General features: G+C 38.3%; 1 protein-coding gene across 40 annotated transcripts in view; it reads left to right on the top strand.

Annotated features, from left to right (window-relative positions):
* The window catches only part of Rims1 (regulating synaptic membrane exocytosis 1), a 473,179-nt gene that overhangs the window by 397,489 nt on the left and 59,660 nt on the right, over positions 1 to 16,030 (top strand). The window lies entirely within an intron of this gene.

Genomic DNA, 16,030 nt, shown 5'->3' with positions numbered 1-16,030 from the left:
ATATAGGTGGCCTGACATCCTCCTTATGGTTAAAAATCTCTAGTTTCTTATTCTCTGCACCTTGGATCCTTATTAGTCTTTGTGTGAATCATCATCAGCTACAAGAAGAATCTTCTCTGATGAGGGTTAAGAGATGCAAGAACCTATGGTTGTAATGATAAATCAAAAGAAATTGGTTTAATACTGTGTCCACTTAGAATAATAGTAGTAGTTTCTCCTTAGGTGCTTGACCTGTCTAGCCATGGGTTCTTGGACCAGTAATAGTGCCAATTATGGGTTTCATCTTGTGGGGTAGGACAAATCCAATAAAAACACAAGTTGGTTGCTCACAGATGTTCGTGTCGCTTTTGCAAGCAGTGGGTATGTCTTCCCAGACCAGTCATTATTGCAGCTGGCAGAATTCACAAGTGAGTAAGAATGATGTCTTCTCTTCTCCAGTAGTGTGACTAGCACCTCCCAGCACTATTAAAGCTAACCAGTAATTCTGAAGCATCCAGATTACTACCAGTTTGCTTTCTTCAAGTTCTATGGCCCAAGTATCTGGTGACTACAACAATAGGGTCCTGCCTTCAACCTCTGGAGGGAAACTAATAGCATAGGCAATAGCCTGTAATGTATGAAGATCGATGGGACCTCATTGGCCAATAGCTCCCAAAGAGTAACCAATTCCTATCACTGAGCTTTTTATATATTAGCTTATGGTGTCTGGTAGGGACACTGCTACCTCATAGTAGGAAAACTGTGTATCTGTGTGTATGAGAGAAGGGGGTGTTTTCATATGACTTTTATGAAAGATCTTCAGTGTTATTTAGCCATCCATATATTCCCAACAATATCCTGCCCTCCCAGTCAGCCAACCAGATTTAACACTTCCTATTCCGTTATTTCTTTTTAACCCTTTCTACTGCTGCATTCTATTTCTCCCCCTGCTTAATGGTACAATCATTTCGCATATGGTATGTATGCAACATTACACAATTTTAGAAGATTTGTCAAAACCAACAATTTAGCAGCAGCAAATTTTATAGTCTATTTTCTCCTGTTTTACCGAAGTTGACATTACATTTCAGGATGGATTTTTAACAAACAAACTGACAGAACAGTCTGATGCAAATAAATTTTTGTTCTTTATCATCCACTTCTGGAAGAGTGGTTTCACTTTCATTGAAAGCAATTAATTTTTTGGACTCAGATTTTGAAAGTTATAAAAGGATTTAAAACCATTATCACCCATGGTCAAATAGCCATCTTATAACTTTACATTTACAGGTTTGTTCTTTGATATCAGGAAGCATACACAAAGGAGATGTGGTTTCCTGTATTTGTGGCTTTTCAAATGAGTGTGTGTTAATATATTTATCTTAAAAATTAAAAAATTGGTAACAAAAAGGTTCATATCTTCTGGAAATCAATATCGTTATGTATGCAAATGGATGCAAAAATCATTTTTTACCCTAATAGATTGTTCATTTATTATAGAAATGCAATGAAATGGTCCTTAAGGTTTTTAAAAATTGCATATGAATGGAAGTGAAACTGTTTTAAATAGCTCCTAAATAGATAAAACCGTTTTGCTTCCAATTGTTTTATCTAATAGAATCAAATGTACTCAAGGGTGAGTAAGAGGGACTTTTACTTTACTAATCCAGAATTAATTTATATGTCTAAAACATACTAATAAACAATTAGATGGCAAAGAAAGGATAAGTTTGTACAGGGAAGATATTAGATATGGCACATCTGAGAAAAATTTTTTTCTTGATTTTCCTGTCTTCCTCCATAGCGTCTTCTGGGTTTTAGTAGTTCATAGTTGGTAAATTATTATCAAGTTTATTCCCTAGTAATAAATTCAAGCTGTGAGGTGGAAAGAAAATTCCATGTGCTCTCTAAAACCACTTCACCTTTATAATAAATACAGTAATAACCTGTTACAGCATTCTTCTTTACCCTATGAATGCGGCATTTGCACCTAACTTATTATGCCATGTCATCTAATAGCAAAATATTGCAGACATATGACTCCAAGTAAGCAACAGTCTTGACAAGGACTTGCAGAATGTTTGGGGTGAATGGGCAGTTCTGCTAGGCCTTCCTTGCAGATTAATGTATACTTTGAAGCAAAGCAAACACGATATAGTTAAAAACCAATCTGTCAGCATTAATGTTACCTTTGTGTTCTACCAGTCTGTGAGAGATTAACCAGGTTGTCTTGTTGAATTCTGTGATGTTAGTGACTGCCTGTAAAATAGACAACAAAACACTCAGTCACAGTTAATGAAATGGCCAAACTTTGAAACGACCCAGCACTATCTTATCAGGATGAGATATATTTGTGGAAATGGCAATTAGATCTTAGTGAGTGCCCTAATTACTCTTCATTCCTGTGACTGAATACTCTGACAAAAGCAACTTAGAGGAGAAACGGTTTGTTTTGACTGACATGTCGACGGGGAATCCAGTTCATCACGATAGGAAAGGTATGATGGCAGGAGAGTGAGGTGGGCCTGACAGGAAGCAGAGTGGTTACATTTCATAACTACGTAAGAAACAGAGAGCCAGTGTGGGAGAAGGAGAAAAGGAGAGAATGAATGATTGAATGAATACAAGCATGACTGAATGAATGCATGCATGCATGCATGAATGAATATATGCATGCATGAATGGATGAACAAACGAACAAGGACAGATGTAAGGCCTGGCTGTAAACCTCAAAGCCCATCCCCAGTGACACTTTGTCCAGCCAGGCTCCACTGTGTCCAAATTCCATAACCTCCCAGGACAACCCCACCAACTAGGTACCAAGTGTTCAGACACACAAAACTCAACAGTGACTGTATCTAAGTATGAAGAAAATAACTGTACAGAGGAATTTTATACCTCCACAATACTGGTAGAACTTTATCTCCTCATAGTTATTTTTGTAACAAGTTGGGCTTTCCTTAAGCTAGCTGTTTGTTGTTTGATGTAGCTTTGTGCACCCTTAACATAGCTGATCTGTGTGGTGACTGAAGCAAAGAAAAATAGTTCAGAAAGTAGCATTTAAGGAAATGTTCATGTTCTTTGAACGTGAATATATATATATTTTCATATTTGATTATTGCTGATTACAGTACAGTATAACACTGGTAGCTCATTATTTTAATGAATCCGTGCATGAATCATTATCAGTATTGAATGTTCATTTGCTCGGCAATAAAATTCTTATTTATGTGGCTATTTACCTGCTATGTAGAATGCTTACATTGTTATTCTTTCGTTTGGACTCATTGCTTCACAAACATCGCCCTCTTCATCGATCATTTTCATAATTTGTGCCTCAATCCACAATGTCTACATTACTATCATTATACACATGATTTAAAATTATTTTTACTAAGTATGTTCTTCTACAAAATGTACGTTGGGAGTGTGTGTGTGTGTGTGTGTGTGTGTGCACTTGTTAGTATACTAGTGTGTGCACATGCCAGTGGAGAGCAGGGGTCAACCTTAGCTGTCCCTTGGGAGCTACCCACATTGGTTTTTGAGACAAGGTTTGTCAGAGAGTCACGGGGCTCAAAGTTTGTTTAATCTGGCTGACCGTCTAACTGCAAGGATCCTTTTATCTCTGGGTCCTCGAAACAGGAATTAGAAGTATACTATATCTCATGCATCTTTCTATATGGATGTTGGGGATTAAACTTGAGTCACCATGCTTGTACTAGATATTCTAACAGATAAATTATGTGCAGGATCACTATTGCTATCATGCAATTGTTAGTAATATCATTTGAAAATAAACATAAAAGGAATTGCAGCCTGTTGAACTCCTGCGATCTGCAGAATGAAGGAGCAAGAGCGAGAAGCACAAGCTGCAAATTATTTTCCTCTATTTCACCTGAAAATATTTTAATTTACAATATAGGAGTTAAAATAAACATAAGATATTATTAATAATAAGTGTCTATACATACACCAGCCATCAAGCTTAAAAATCAGTTATGATCTTGATGCAAAAATAACAAATAAAATACTGGCAAATCGAATCCAAGAAACACATCAGAACCATCATCCACCATGATCAATTCAGCTTCATCCCAGAGATGCAAGGATGGTTAAACATATGAAAATCTGTCAACATAATCCACTACATAAACAAACTGAAAACTAAAAACCACATGATTATCTAATTAGATGCCGAAAAAGCTTTCGACAAAATACAACATCCCACATGGACAAGTGCTTAACTATGTTCATAGCAGCATTGTTTGTCATAGCCAGGACCTGGAAACAACCTAAATGTCCCTCAACCGAAGAATGGATAAGGAAAATGTGGTACATTTACACAATGGAGTACTACACAACAGAAAAGAATAACAACATCTTGAATTTTGCTGGAAAATGGATGGAGCTAGAAAACATTATTCTGAGTGATGTAACCCAGACCCAGAAAAACAATTATCACATGTACTCATTCATAGGTGGTTTTTAAACATAAAGCAAAGAAAACATGCCTACAAACCACAATCCCAGAGATCTTAGACACCAATGAGGACACTAAGAGAGAATTACATAGATCTAATCTACATGGGAAGTAAAAAAAGGCAAGATCTCATGAGTAAATTGGGAGCATGCGGACCTTTGGAGAGGGTTGAAGTGGGGAGGGGAGAGGCAGGAAGGGGAGCAAAGAAAATGTAGAGCTCAATAAAAAATAATAAAAAAAATCAGTTATGATCATTCTAGCTACATCTTTTTGGTACCCACCCTACCTCAACTCCCATACATATGACATGCATCAGCATCTGAGGATTCCAGTGGCAGCTCTCTGATTGGCCAGGTTGTCACCATGCTCCAACCATTGTGTTGCCAACATTTCCTGTGTCTCATGTCTATTTATGTACCTGTGTTTCATTACCATAATCAATACAGTTTTTTGGAGTAACCATATGACAAATACCACAGGAACACCCCCTCGCTTCATCCTTAGTCTTTGTCAGTAGCATCACAGTTGTTTGGTGCCTTTTCCCCTACATACTAATTTTAAAATAGGTATATTCCATGCTTTAAATTATACCTTGTGATCTATAGCAAATATGAAAATTGATTTGAGAGGAATTGGAGCCATTAGCATATTGAATGCTCCATTGTCAACTTCTGAATTACTTTCTGATTCTTTAGTGCCTGTCAATGAAGTCTAAAGTGTTTTCTTATCATAAGTTTGTAGCTGTTGTTATGTACATAATGTGTCTGATGCTGGCCTAAACGCTGGCATTTATTTTTTTGTCATTTCTGCGTAGTTTTCCTTTATAACTTAAGTTAGTTTATTTTCATTCTCTAGTATTGTTATTTACCTCTAACTTTTCCTCTGCTATGATCTATATCCTTCTAAATTAATGTGTAATGTGTTCATATTTTGTGAGGTTTTAGTTTAATTTTTATCACATTTTTTTCTTTATATTCATTAATTATCTAGAGGTAAATTAAAATTTGCAAAAGTATGGGATACGGAATACTGATGATAGTTTCTTTTTTAAAAAGATTACTGATAGTATTTTCTTTTTGACAATGGATTTATTTTATTATCTTAAATCTTGTGTATCTAAATGTTGTGTATCTGTGTATGTCTGTATGTTGGTATATGCACATGAGTGCAGAGACCATAGGCATTAGATCTCTAAGAGTTTGAATTATAGAAAATTGTGAGGTGTCTAACAGACATGGGTTCTTAAGCTGGACTCAGATCTTCCATAAGAGCAATATATGTATGGTCTTGGCCGATGAACCATATCTGCAGCATAGATTATATATATTTTTTATGCTGGCTAGATGTGGTGGTATACACCTTTAATCCAAGCATTCGAGAGGCAGAGGCCTGCAGTTATCTATGAGTTCAAGGCCATCCTAGTCTATTTACAAGTCAAGTTCCATGTCAGCAAGGTCTTCCATTGCTTTTCTAATGACTTTCAACTCTTTGCTTTGATGCTTATTCAGATTATTCCCATTGAAATCTCAACTCTTCAACCTCTTTTAATGAGAATCTGTCAACGTCCTTTTGATTCTGTCTACTTTTACTTTATATAAAATGACTTAATTAGCCTTGTATATAGAATTCATTCATTTTCCTGGTCGGCTAACTTCTATTATTATGATTTAAATGTCTTTAACCCTAATAATGCATTTTGCATCAAAATCAAATTTTTATCTATATGAGAACATTCACAGTATTCTTCCTGTGACCAGATGTATTTGTTTAATCTTGTGAACTTTTACTGTTTCTCTACATCTTGACTTCCCCACCATTTAGGGCTCTACCATCTGTTTGCTTATTTTGAAGGGTGTTTACGGAAAGGCATTTGTTTTGATTTCTGGTAGATTTAGAAGTATTTTCTCCTTTTAAATTTTATTTTTTCCTATTTAATTTTAATGGAGTTATTCTTATTTCATTTCCATTCCTGACTATTCCAGTAATGATACCATTTTTGCAGTTTTTGTGGGTATTTCAGTGTTTAATGCTTTGTTAACAACAAATTTAAAGTCAATAACTACCTGTGCATGCTCATAGGAGGGTCAAATGGGGCTGTCTTACACCTTAGATTCACGAACACCTTCCTTACTTAAATAAGTTATGTGATGTATTTATTATATTCTTTTTCATTATTTTCTATTAAATACTTCCCTACTGACTCCTCATTTTCTGATGGTCACTGTTTTCATACCTCTTAGATTTTCATTCTGGAATTTTTGTTGAAAAAACATTCACTAGAAATGGTGGCACAGAGTACCCTTAGCCTGAGGTGCATAGTTTTTCGTATTTTACCTTGCTAATCTAGAACAACCTTTGAACACATTCCTCATCTGATGACAGGCCTGCATTTGGCTCTCTTTTGGTCCTTTGGTTAAGGAGACACCAGAATTTATCATGAGCTCAGCTCTATGCTTCAGCTCCTCCTCCTTACTGCATCCTGTCATTTCCAGATATACGGAGATGAAGTAAGTCTACATAATATCTCCCAAACAAGCTTCTAGAAAGGGGTACATATGTGCTGTGTCACTGTTTCCACCATTTTAAAACAGTTGCATACAAAGTTTTAATATTAAAAAAGGAAATTATAAATTAGAAAAGCATATACTTGCTAAGCATGAGAAGAAGCAATTCTCAGGAGCGTTTATCTCAAGGAAACAACGACCAGGGCAGAGCTCCAATGCATCCTGAAATGGACCTTGAATCCTTAGATCCTTCAGGTTTGAGAAAATAACCATCAGGAAAGTCGAGGGTGAAGCTGAAGGGAACTGAGGCTAAAAATCACTGAGGATGGAAAGATGGAGGAGCAGAGGTGGGAAACTGAGTCATGAGGAGTAATAGAAGCAAGGGAAACAAGATATAACGTGAGGGATGGGGACAGAAGGAGCTCATATCCAAGTGAGGAAGTCATTGTGGGAACAGAGAGGATTTCAGTTCAGAGAGGATAGCAGGCGTGAGATAGTAACGGTTGAATAAGGAGGACCTTGTAATCAGAAGTCCCATGACAAGACATCATGAGGGCAGCCAGCCTTCCCCACAGGCTGCTTTCTTCTCAGATGTCAATCTCGAGCGCTCCTCTTGGTGCTGCCACGCACTGATAGTGAGAGTGTAAACTAATTAGCAATTCCGTGTGCCTTATTTTTTGTTTATTGGTTTAGTCATTCATTTGTTGAATACTTCCATGCAGATATTATAACTGAAAGTGACTATCCCAGGACATAACAAAGCAGACATGATCCTGAGCTCTACGGAGTCATATGTATTTTCTTTTCTATTCTTATTGCCATACCCAGATGCTGTTTCTCTATTGTGTTCTATCACTTTCTAAGACTATTCTGTATCTCTCCCCAGTAAGAAGCAATTATCACCTTGTGGGGTCCATGTTGTTGTTGCATTTGAAATACAGACAGGTTCAAATGATTCATCAATGTCTGTAATCACATAAATATACCTTACAACTGCAGATTTAAAGTTAAAAATGATTTATTTTTATTAGGCCTCTCTAATTCTATAAGAAAATACTTAAAACTTAATCTGACATGAAGCTGAAAATCAACCACATCACTAAGTTAAAAATTAAAGAAATCAGCTTTCAGATTTGACAAATTGACATCAAAATAAGCAGAGATGTCAGGAATATATGGTCTAAACAGGTATTAAATAAAATGTAGAATTCACTAAATTAAATCTTATAACTTTGAACAAAAAGTACCTTGCTGGTGTCTGACACTAAGAAACCTGGGAATAATGCCTTACCCGTAATAGTTACAGATTTGCCATCTAGTGAAGCAGGGCAGGTCTGACATTCTGTGCAGAATCAGGATACCCTGATGAGAACAACTCAATAACAATTGCTGAGAAAGGAGGCCATGAATGTGAAGGGAGTGGGGAGGGTTGTGCGGGAGAGTTTGGATGGAGGAAAGGGAAGGGAGAAATGATATATTAAAATTATAATTTCAAAACGAAAGAAATGGAAGGGAGGGAGGGAGGAAGGGAGGAAGGGAGGGAGGAAGAAAGGAAGGAAAGAAGACAGCTATTGCTAGAGCCTGACTATACAATATATGTTTTCACTACTTAGGGTATGAAAATTTCATGAAAAATGCAGCTGGTCTAATAATTCTGCCCTTATTAAAAATGAACAGTGTAATGTATGGTCTAGTCTACCCCAGGGATGACAACACAATTTGAGGCAGAGTACTCAAAGCTCTAAACGCTAAACAAGAGCAAAGAAGAAAATCTGGCAGAATTTGTAAGCAACAAAATAGTAATTTGAGGTTCTCCAAACACTGGAAGAGAAGGAAAACACAAGATAAGTGCCACACGAACCCCACTGTGGTCTGAGGGTGCTTTCCATGGTGGGAGCATGGGAAATAGCACCTGAGCAGAGAGCCCTGGTTTTATGAGGCTGAAGAAATGGCTGGCTCAGTTCAGGAACTGATAGAGAAAGTGGTAGCTGGCAAGTGAAGAGTTTCAGAATTTGCCTTAGATTTCCTCTGGCTAGTGAGTTAGTCATGCAGAGGGAATGTTTTCCATAAACCATACAGATGCAGTCACTGAAGAGCAGAAGCCAAGCAGAGGCTCCAAGCCCTGCTGGGTGCTGGGGAGACAGAATGAGCTCAGGCCCACAAAGACAGGCCGGCTGAGATAATGCCTGTTTTTCTCTAGGAAACTTAGAAGAGTTGGGGACTGGGACAACACAGTCCTAAAGTTCTTTTCTTCCAAGCAAGAGGAGCTGAGTTCAAACACCAACACCTTTGTTAAACTCTGGATATTGAAAAAGGACATGGTGGCACAGTTAGGCCTATATCACAGGACCCCAAACAAGGCCACCACTAGCCGGTATCCGATGCAAACACACTGGGGCTTATGGATTACAAATTAGCTAACAAGGACTGTAATCCATCACTTCGACACAGTGGGTGGAGGAGAATGGCCACGAGCTCCCAGGATAATGGGTTTTTAAAGGGCAAAACCACAGGCAGGGTGGTACAAGCCTTGGCAATTTAGGAGTGGGTAAAAGTATACAACTTTTGAATTTGTTAGTTGGGGTCTAGGGGAATTTCAAAACAGTCAAAACAGTGATTAATCAGTTACCTACAAGGCAATCTGAAGTAAATAGATGTAAACAGATGCTTAGACACCCTAGTGGGTCACTGTGACCAGGGCTGGCACAGTTTCTTAGGGATGTTTATGACGTTGCTGGTCTGCATTCAACCCCTTATTTAGGTCCTATCTAAAATGGAGTTCTTTCTCAAAATGGAGTTTTTCCTGCTCCTTCAATACATGCTTTTAGTCCCAGCCTCAACTACATAGCAAGTTTTAGTTCCAGACAAGCCCGATCTAAAAATGGAGAGCCAATTTTTTTAAAAAAAAACATAATAACAACAACAACAAGCTGGCTGTAGTGTCACACATTTGCAAGCCTAGCTCTGGTGAGGCTGAGGCAAGAAAATCCCCCTACTTGATGTGTTCCAGGCCTGTGAGAGACCCTGTCTTAGAAAGTGTCAAATCCATGCTTCCCTCCCTGGTGTGTGTGTGTGTGTGTGTGTGTGTGTGTGTAACTATTGCGCTTTCATGTGTGTGAGAGCAAGAGTGAATAAATAAATGTTAGAAGGCAACCTCAGGAACGTGTCTGCTGCTCACCACCTGATTTGACACAGGGGATTCTGGGCACTGTGGTCCCACATTCTTTGTGTCTTTAGCCTTTTTCTTCCCATCGGTATGAGTAGGGAGTAATGCAGTTTCACTCCTGTGTAGTGCTTGCACAATTCTGAAAAGGGTAAAACGTATCATGTGAAGAAGTATTCAGTAACTCAGAATGCACATTTTAATCATCAAAGTAGGAAATTCCACGATCCAAGTACTATGAGTGGAACAACTGTGAAGGAATACAATTTTGACTTTAAGCAAAAAGAAGGGGCGTGGTTGATTGGCAGTTATGATTAACCAGACTAGCTTTAATATATAATATTCAGCTTTAATAAAGGAAAGAAAAGGGAACTTACAAAAGCCAAGGTTCCAGCGAGGAGTGCAGGAAAACAAAGAGGAAGCGGGAAGCACACCCACAAGTTTTATAAGTAAACTTAGCCTAAGGGGAATGCACCCCACAAACAAGGTGATTGGCTGAGGTTCCCCTTCAAAAAGAGATGTGGAAGAATAAGTGGGGAGGACAAATGAAACTTAATGGGCAGTAGTAGACTTTACTCATGCCTCCAGCTTTTTCAGTAATTGTGACAGAACTAAATACCTAGGAGTGGGGTGTAGCCCAGTGGTGGAATGCTTGACTACCACATATAAGACCCTAGGGTTAATTCCCAACATTGCAAGGGAAACAAAATTATAAAGAGAGAGAGAGGGGTGGACATAAATACAATTATTTAATATTCATAGCATGACATGGGAAAAATTAATAATAGAGATATATACATATATATTGGTAATATAAAAAATACTTGGCAGTTTATAAATACATGTATATCAATAATATTATAAAAAATTCATGATGGCGTTTATAAATCCAGTCAAGAGAATAGAGATGCGTGCAGCTAAGTCTGTCTCACAGCCTTGTGTATGAGTGGATGCTACATAGTTCTTTTGCTTTGAGATTTCCCAGAACACACACACACACACACACACACACAAATGTGCACATGTTCATTCAGAGCAAAGCACACAAAGGGACAGATGCCCCAGGGTGGAGAGAGCAGCAAAAGCCAATGTCCCTGACTATGTGAAAGGTCAGAGCTTTTGTGTGGTTGGAGGTAGAATGGGTTCCCTTTCTTTATGGAAACTGGCTGTGTGTGCCATCAGACAGATCTGGCTAATCTAGATAAAGATGGGGAGAAGGGCTAGAGAGCCAAGATAAAGGATAGAATACATTAACAATAAGAACCTGATCTTATGTGTTACAGTGGTGACTTTGATAGCCAGTTTTTGCAAAGTAATAAAAACAAACCTAACATAAAATTTAGGTTTGTAAAATGACAAAAGGTGAGGGAGAGGTATAGAGAACTTCTGGAAGAAAAAATTTAAAAGAACTTAAGAAAAAGCACAATAAACTCACATAGATGCAGAGGTACACATATTTTCACAAACATATGTCTTATCAAAACACAATAACAAAACCATAATATATACATAGAGGACCTGTAAAGGGGGAAAAACCCTAACACACCATTATAAAACAATCTTCAAAAATGTCATTGAGTTCATTTTGTGTTGTTCATCTATTGCTGGACATGGGAGACTACCCTTAACAGTGGTTTGTATACCCAGGGAGATTCCCTTGAAGTGGTTTTCAATCAAAGTTAACTTCTGTATTAGGGACAAAAGGGGGACTGTGTCCACTCCACCTCTCAGGACTGGGACCCTGTCTGGCCCAGTCCTGTGCATCTTTTATGCTTGCTACCATGGTCTTTGTGTCCTTCTGTGTTTCTATGACCTTGTTGACCCAATACCCTCTTTCTGCCTCCTCTTTCACAGGGTTCCCTGAGGCCTGAGGAGAGTGATTTGTGGAAGAAATCCCAGCTTCTTAATTGAAATTATGTTTTCAATTCAATGAACTCAGTCAATTAAATTAACATGCATATGCGTTCACCTTATTATGTCCATAAAATGGAATTCTATTATTGCCCTCAACTTTCATTAAGGAAATAATTCATCACTTCTCAGCCTTTTGGCTGATATCAAGTTTTACAAGTTCTGAGCGTTCCACGGTCTCAGACTCTCTGCCCATTGTTCATTGTGGGTGTTCTTCTCTAGTTCTCATCTATAGCAAGAAAACATGTCTTTGAGCAAGACATTGATCTGAGTTTGGCAGAATGTCCCTAGGAATAATTTTATTTCTATGTTCTTTGAGCAGAACAATAGTATTTGATTTTCCCATAGGTCCCTGTCGATAATGGTCTCAGGTTCTTGGTCAGCTGAGTATGTTGGGGAATTAATTCTGTCTCATTGAGTGGGCTTTAAATTGGATCAGATATTGGTTACTCCCACAATATTTTTGCCACTATTGAACTAGTGCATCTTGGAGGTGACCATTGTACACCAAAGGGCTTGTAGCTGGGATCATGTACCTTTCTCCTTTGGTAAAGTGCAGAGTAGCCTCCAGTCACATGACCACGAGTCAGTAGGGTGAAGATTCTAGTTATGCACCAGCTAGACTTCTCCATGTTCAATGACTTTTGTAATCATTGTCTTTAGCAATAGGGGCTTACCATCCTTTTGTGGAGAGCTACAGAAGCAGGGTGAATAAAGTTAAGAAATGGGGCAGTGTGTCGTAGAAAGCATATTTCTATTAAAACCTTAAACTTGTATTCATGAATCTGACTGATTATGTTGGTAGGTCAGTAGAACTGAAAACGCCTGACCTCTCTCATAGAACAGCACTGGTGTTCTAAGACGTATAGAGAGCTATAGATATTTTTATATAAAAATTACTGTAAGCATCTAAGCAAATACTTCAGATTTCAAGGAGAAATAATTTTTTTATAGAATTATTTACCATAACTTAAAAATGTAAACCTATCAAATGGTACCATTGCAACCCAAACTTTTGCTATTCCAAAAAACATTTGTCAGCATGGTAAAATATTTCATTGCTATAATCAAATATCCATAAAAGGTTTGAACCCTCCCAGCTTATCCTAAATGTGTTTCACAATACGAATATGCTTAAAGGCATTTGATTTAACTTCTAACTTCTCTCTGGCTTAAGGGAAGATGCTTTGAGTTTCACAGTACTTCTGATGGTGAAATGACAGTTCGTAGTTGATCTTAGCCAAAAGGCCAAGAAGTAATGAAATTATATTTTTTTAAAGATAAGTTGATAGCAATAATAGAATTCCATTTCTGGATATAATAAAGAAAAATCAGATACATGTTCATTCCTTACTATAATTATTTGCCTACACTATACCTTACTACAAAATTGAAAATAATTAAAGAGAGACTTGAAAAACCATTGGATATAATATGTTAAAAAAAAACAAAACCAAAAACTAGTGAGTGATTAGGAAGGTGGTTCAGCTGATGAAGTGGCTGACACACAAGCATGAGGAACTGATGTTGATTCTCATCACCTGCATAGGAACCCAGCAAGGCATCTTTTAAATCCCAGAGTTTGGGAGGCCTAGACAGGCAAATTTCTGGAGCTCTCTGGCCAACCAGCCTAGGCTAATTGGTGAGCCTCAGACTCCAATGAGAGACCCTCTCAGAAAGCTGAGTAGAGAGCTCCTAAAAAAAGTAAATGCAAGGTTTACACATGCACACACATACACATGAACACATGTACACACTCATACATGCATACATGAAAACCTATATGCATACACACATATAAACATACATGTGTACACACATGATACATACCCATGCACAAATGGACATACAAACACATATACATGCACACATGCATATGCATACTCATGAACACACACATAAACAATGGTAGATGCAATGCCGTTGATTTCTTAGTAATAAGTTTAAGGTGCATAATTTATGATCAAGAAGTTGAACAAGCTTGATAGTTTATATCGATCCACCACAGAATTGGGCAAGTCAAATACAGGATAATAGGAAATAGAGATAGCAAGAGTATGCCTAAAGAGGATATAGAATTATAATCCATTCAGATAAATTTATGAGGGCACTGTGGTAACATGTATTAGAAGATTAATTATTGGTGTTGTTGTTATTTTTTCATTCAATATCTTTTTCTTTTATTGCAAGTAGATTCATTTCTCATGCAATATATTCTGATTATAGTTTCCTCTCCCTCTACTCTTCCCAGTTCCTACCCCATGTCCCCTCCCCTCTGGATTCACTCTCTGTCTCTCATGAGAAAAGAGCAGACTTCTAAGAGATAACAACCAAACATGATAAAATAACAAGATGAAGCAGAAACTATCATATCAATGTTGGACAAAGCAACCCAGCAGAAGGAGAAGAGTTCCAACGGCAGGCAGGCACAAAAGTCAAAGACCCACTTATTCTCAGAGTCAGGAGTCCCATAAAAATACTATGCTAAAAGCAGCAATATATACATAGAGGACCTTGTACAGACACATGTCAGCCCTGTGCTTGCTGTTTCAGTGAGAGCTGCTATGATAGACCACATACAAGTCAACTGTTGACCATTCCCATGTGGTTCTCTCCTCATCAATGTTTTGAAAAGCAAGCGAGAAAAGCTGAAATCTGCAAATGGTTTAAAACTTTAAAAACTTTGTTTGGAACAAAACTGGAGATGATAAACTCACTGCTGATTGGGGGTGGGTATAATTCAGTGGTAGAATACCTGTCTAGCATGTCCGAGGTCCTGAGGTTGACCCCAGCACCACAAAATGTCTTCATATTGCTCAACTCTGATGTCCTGTGAAAATAGCACAGCTAAGGGTTAAATATTCCAAACAGTTCCCATCAAAAGACAGTTTCGTGGGCGGTGGTGGCGCATGACTTTAATCCCAGCACTAGGGAGGCAGAGGCAGGCGGGTCTCTGTGAGCTCAAGGCCAACCTGGTCTACACAAACTAGTTCCAGACAGGTTCCAAAGCTACAGAGAAACCCTGTCTTGAAAAAAAAAAAAAAGTCATTCTCAGTTATTAGTATGCAAGTCCTGTAATTCGAAAGCCCCAGTCTTTCTGATCTTTCTGGGTCACTCCCTTCTGTCTTCCTGAATGCATATTTTGATAGTTTCCCTTTAATTTAAATGACATCATGTAGGTGTACACAAATAAGTTACAAAGCCTCACTGGTTTCATTTTATTATTCATAGAAAGACTAGGATTTGTTATTATTAACATAAAATGTAGGTATTCCTATTAACTCTCCCGTGTTACTTCTCATGTGAACTTTGTATTGCAAAGTGAGAAGGAAAGAATGAAAGGACTAATACGTGATGGCCAAGTTGGTCTTCGTCACACGACATTGTTAGAACCCAAAAGACTCAGAACATTATGGGTTGTTTACCCTTTCCTAGAGACAGCACTGGAGATATTTCTCTTTACTGTGTTTAAAAGTCTGTAACTTCGAGGCAGGCACTGTGATAGACGGTCCACAGCTTTAATCCCAGCACTCGGGAGGCAGAGTCAGGTGGATATTTGTGAATTTGAGGCCAGCTTGGTGTACTTAGCAAGTTCTAGGACAGCATGGGCTACAGAGTAAGACCTTGTCTGAAAAGGAAAAAGAAAAGGTAGAAGGAAGGAAGGAAGGGAAGGAGGGAGGGAGGAAGGGAGGGAATGAGGGAGGGAGGGAAGGAAGGAGGGAGGGGGAGAGGAGGGAGGGAGGGAAGGAAGGAAGGAAGGAAGGAAGGAAGGAAGGAGGGAAGGAAGGAAGGAAGGAAGGAAGGAGGGGAGGAAGGCATGCCATAGCTACTTCTGTGCTTAAATGTCATAGCTTAATCTGTGCCCTGCCATCATCTTAAGAAAAGTAATGGGGCTGTAGGCAGACGTGGTTCCACAGTTATGAGCTCTTACTGCTCTTGTCCAGGACCCAACCAGGTTCAATTCCCAGCATTCATATGACAGCTAACAGCCAT

Source organism: Arvicola amphibius, chromosome 9 (assembly GCF_903992535.2).
Source record: "Arvicola amphibius chromosome 9, mArvAmp1.2, whole genome shotgun sequence".
In the NCBI taxonomy this organism is placed as follows: domain Eukaryota; kingdom Metazoa; phylum Chordata; class Mammalia; order Rodentia; family Cricetidae; genus Arvicola; species Arvicola amphibius.
The sequence above is the reverse complement of the archived record's forward strand: the minus strand, read 5'-3'. Positions and strand labels throughout refer to the sequence as shown.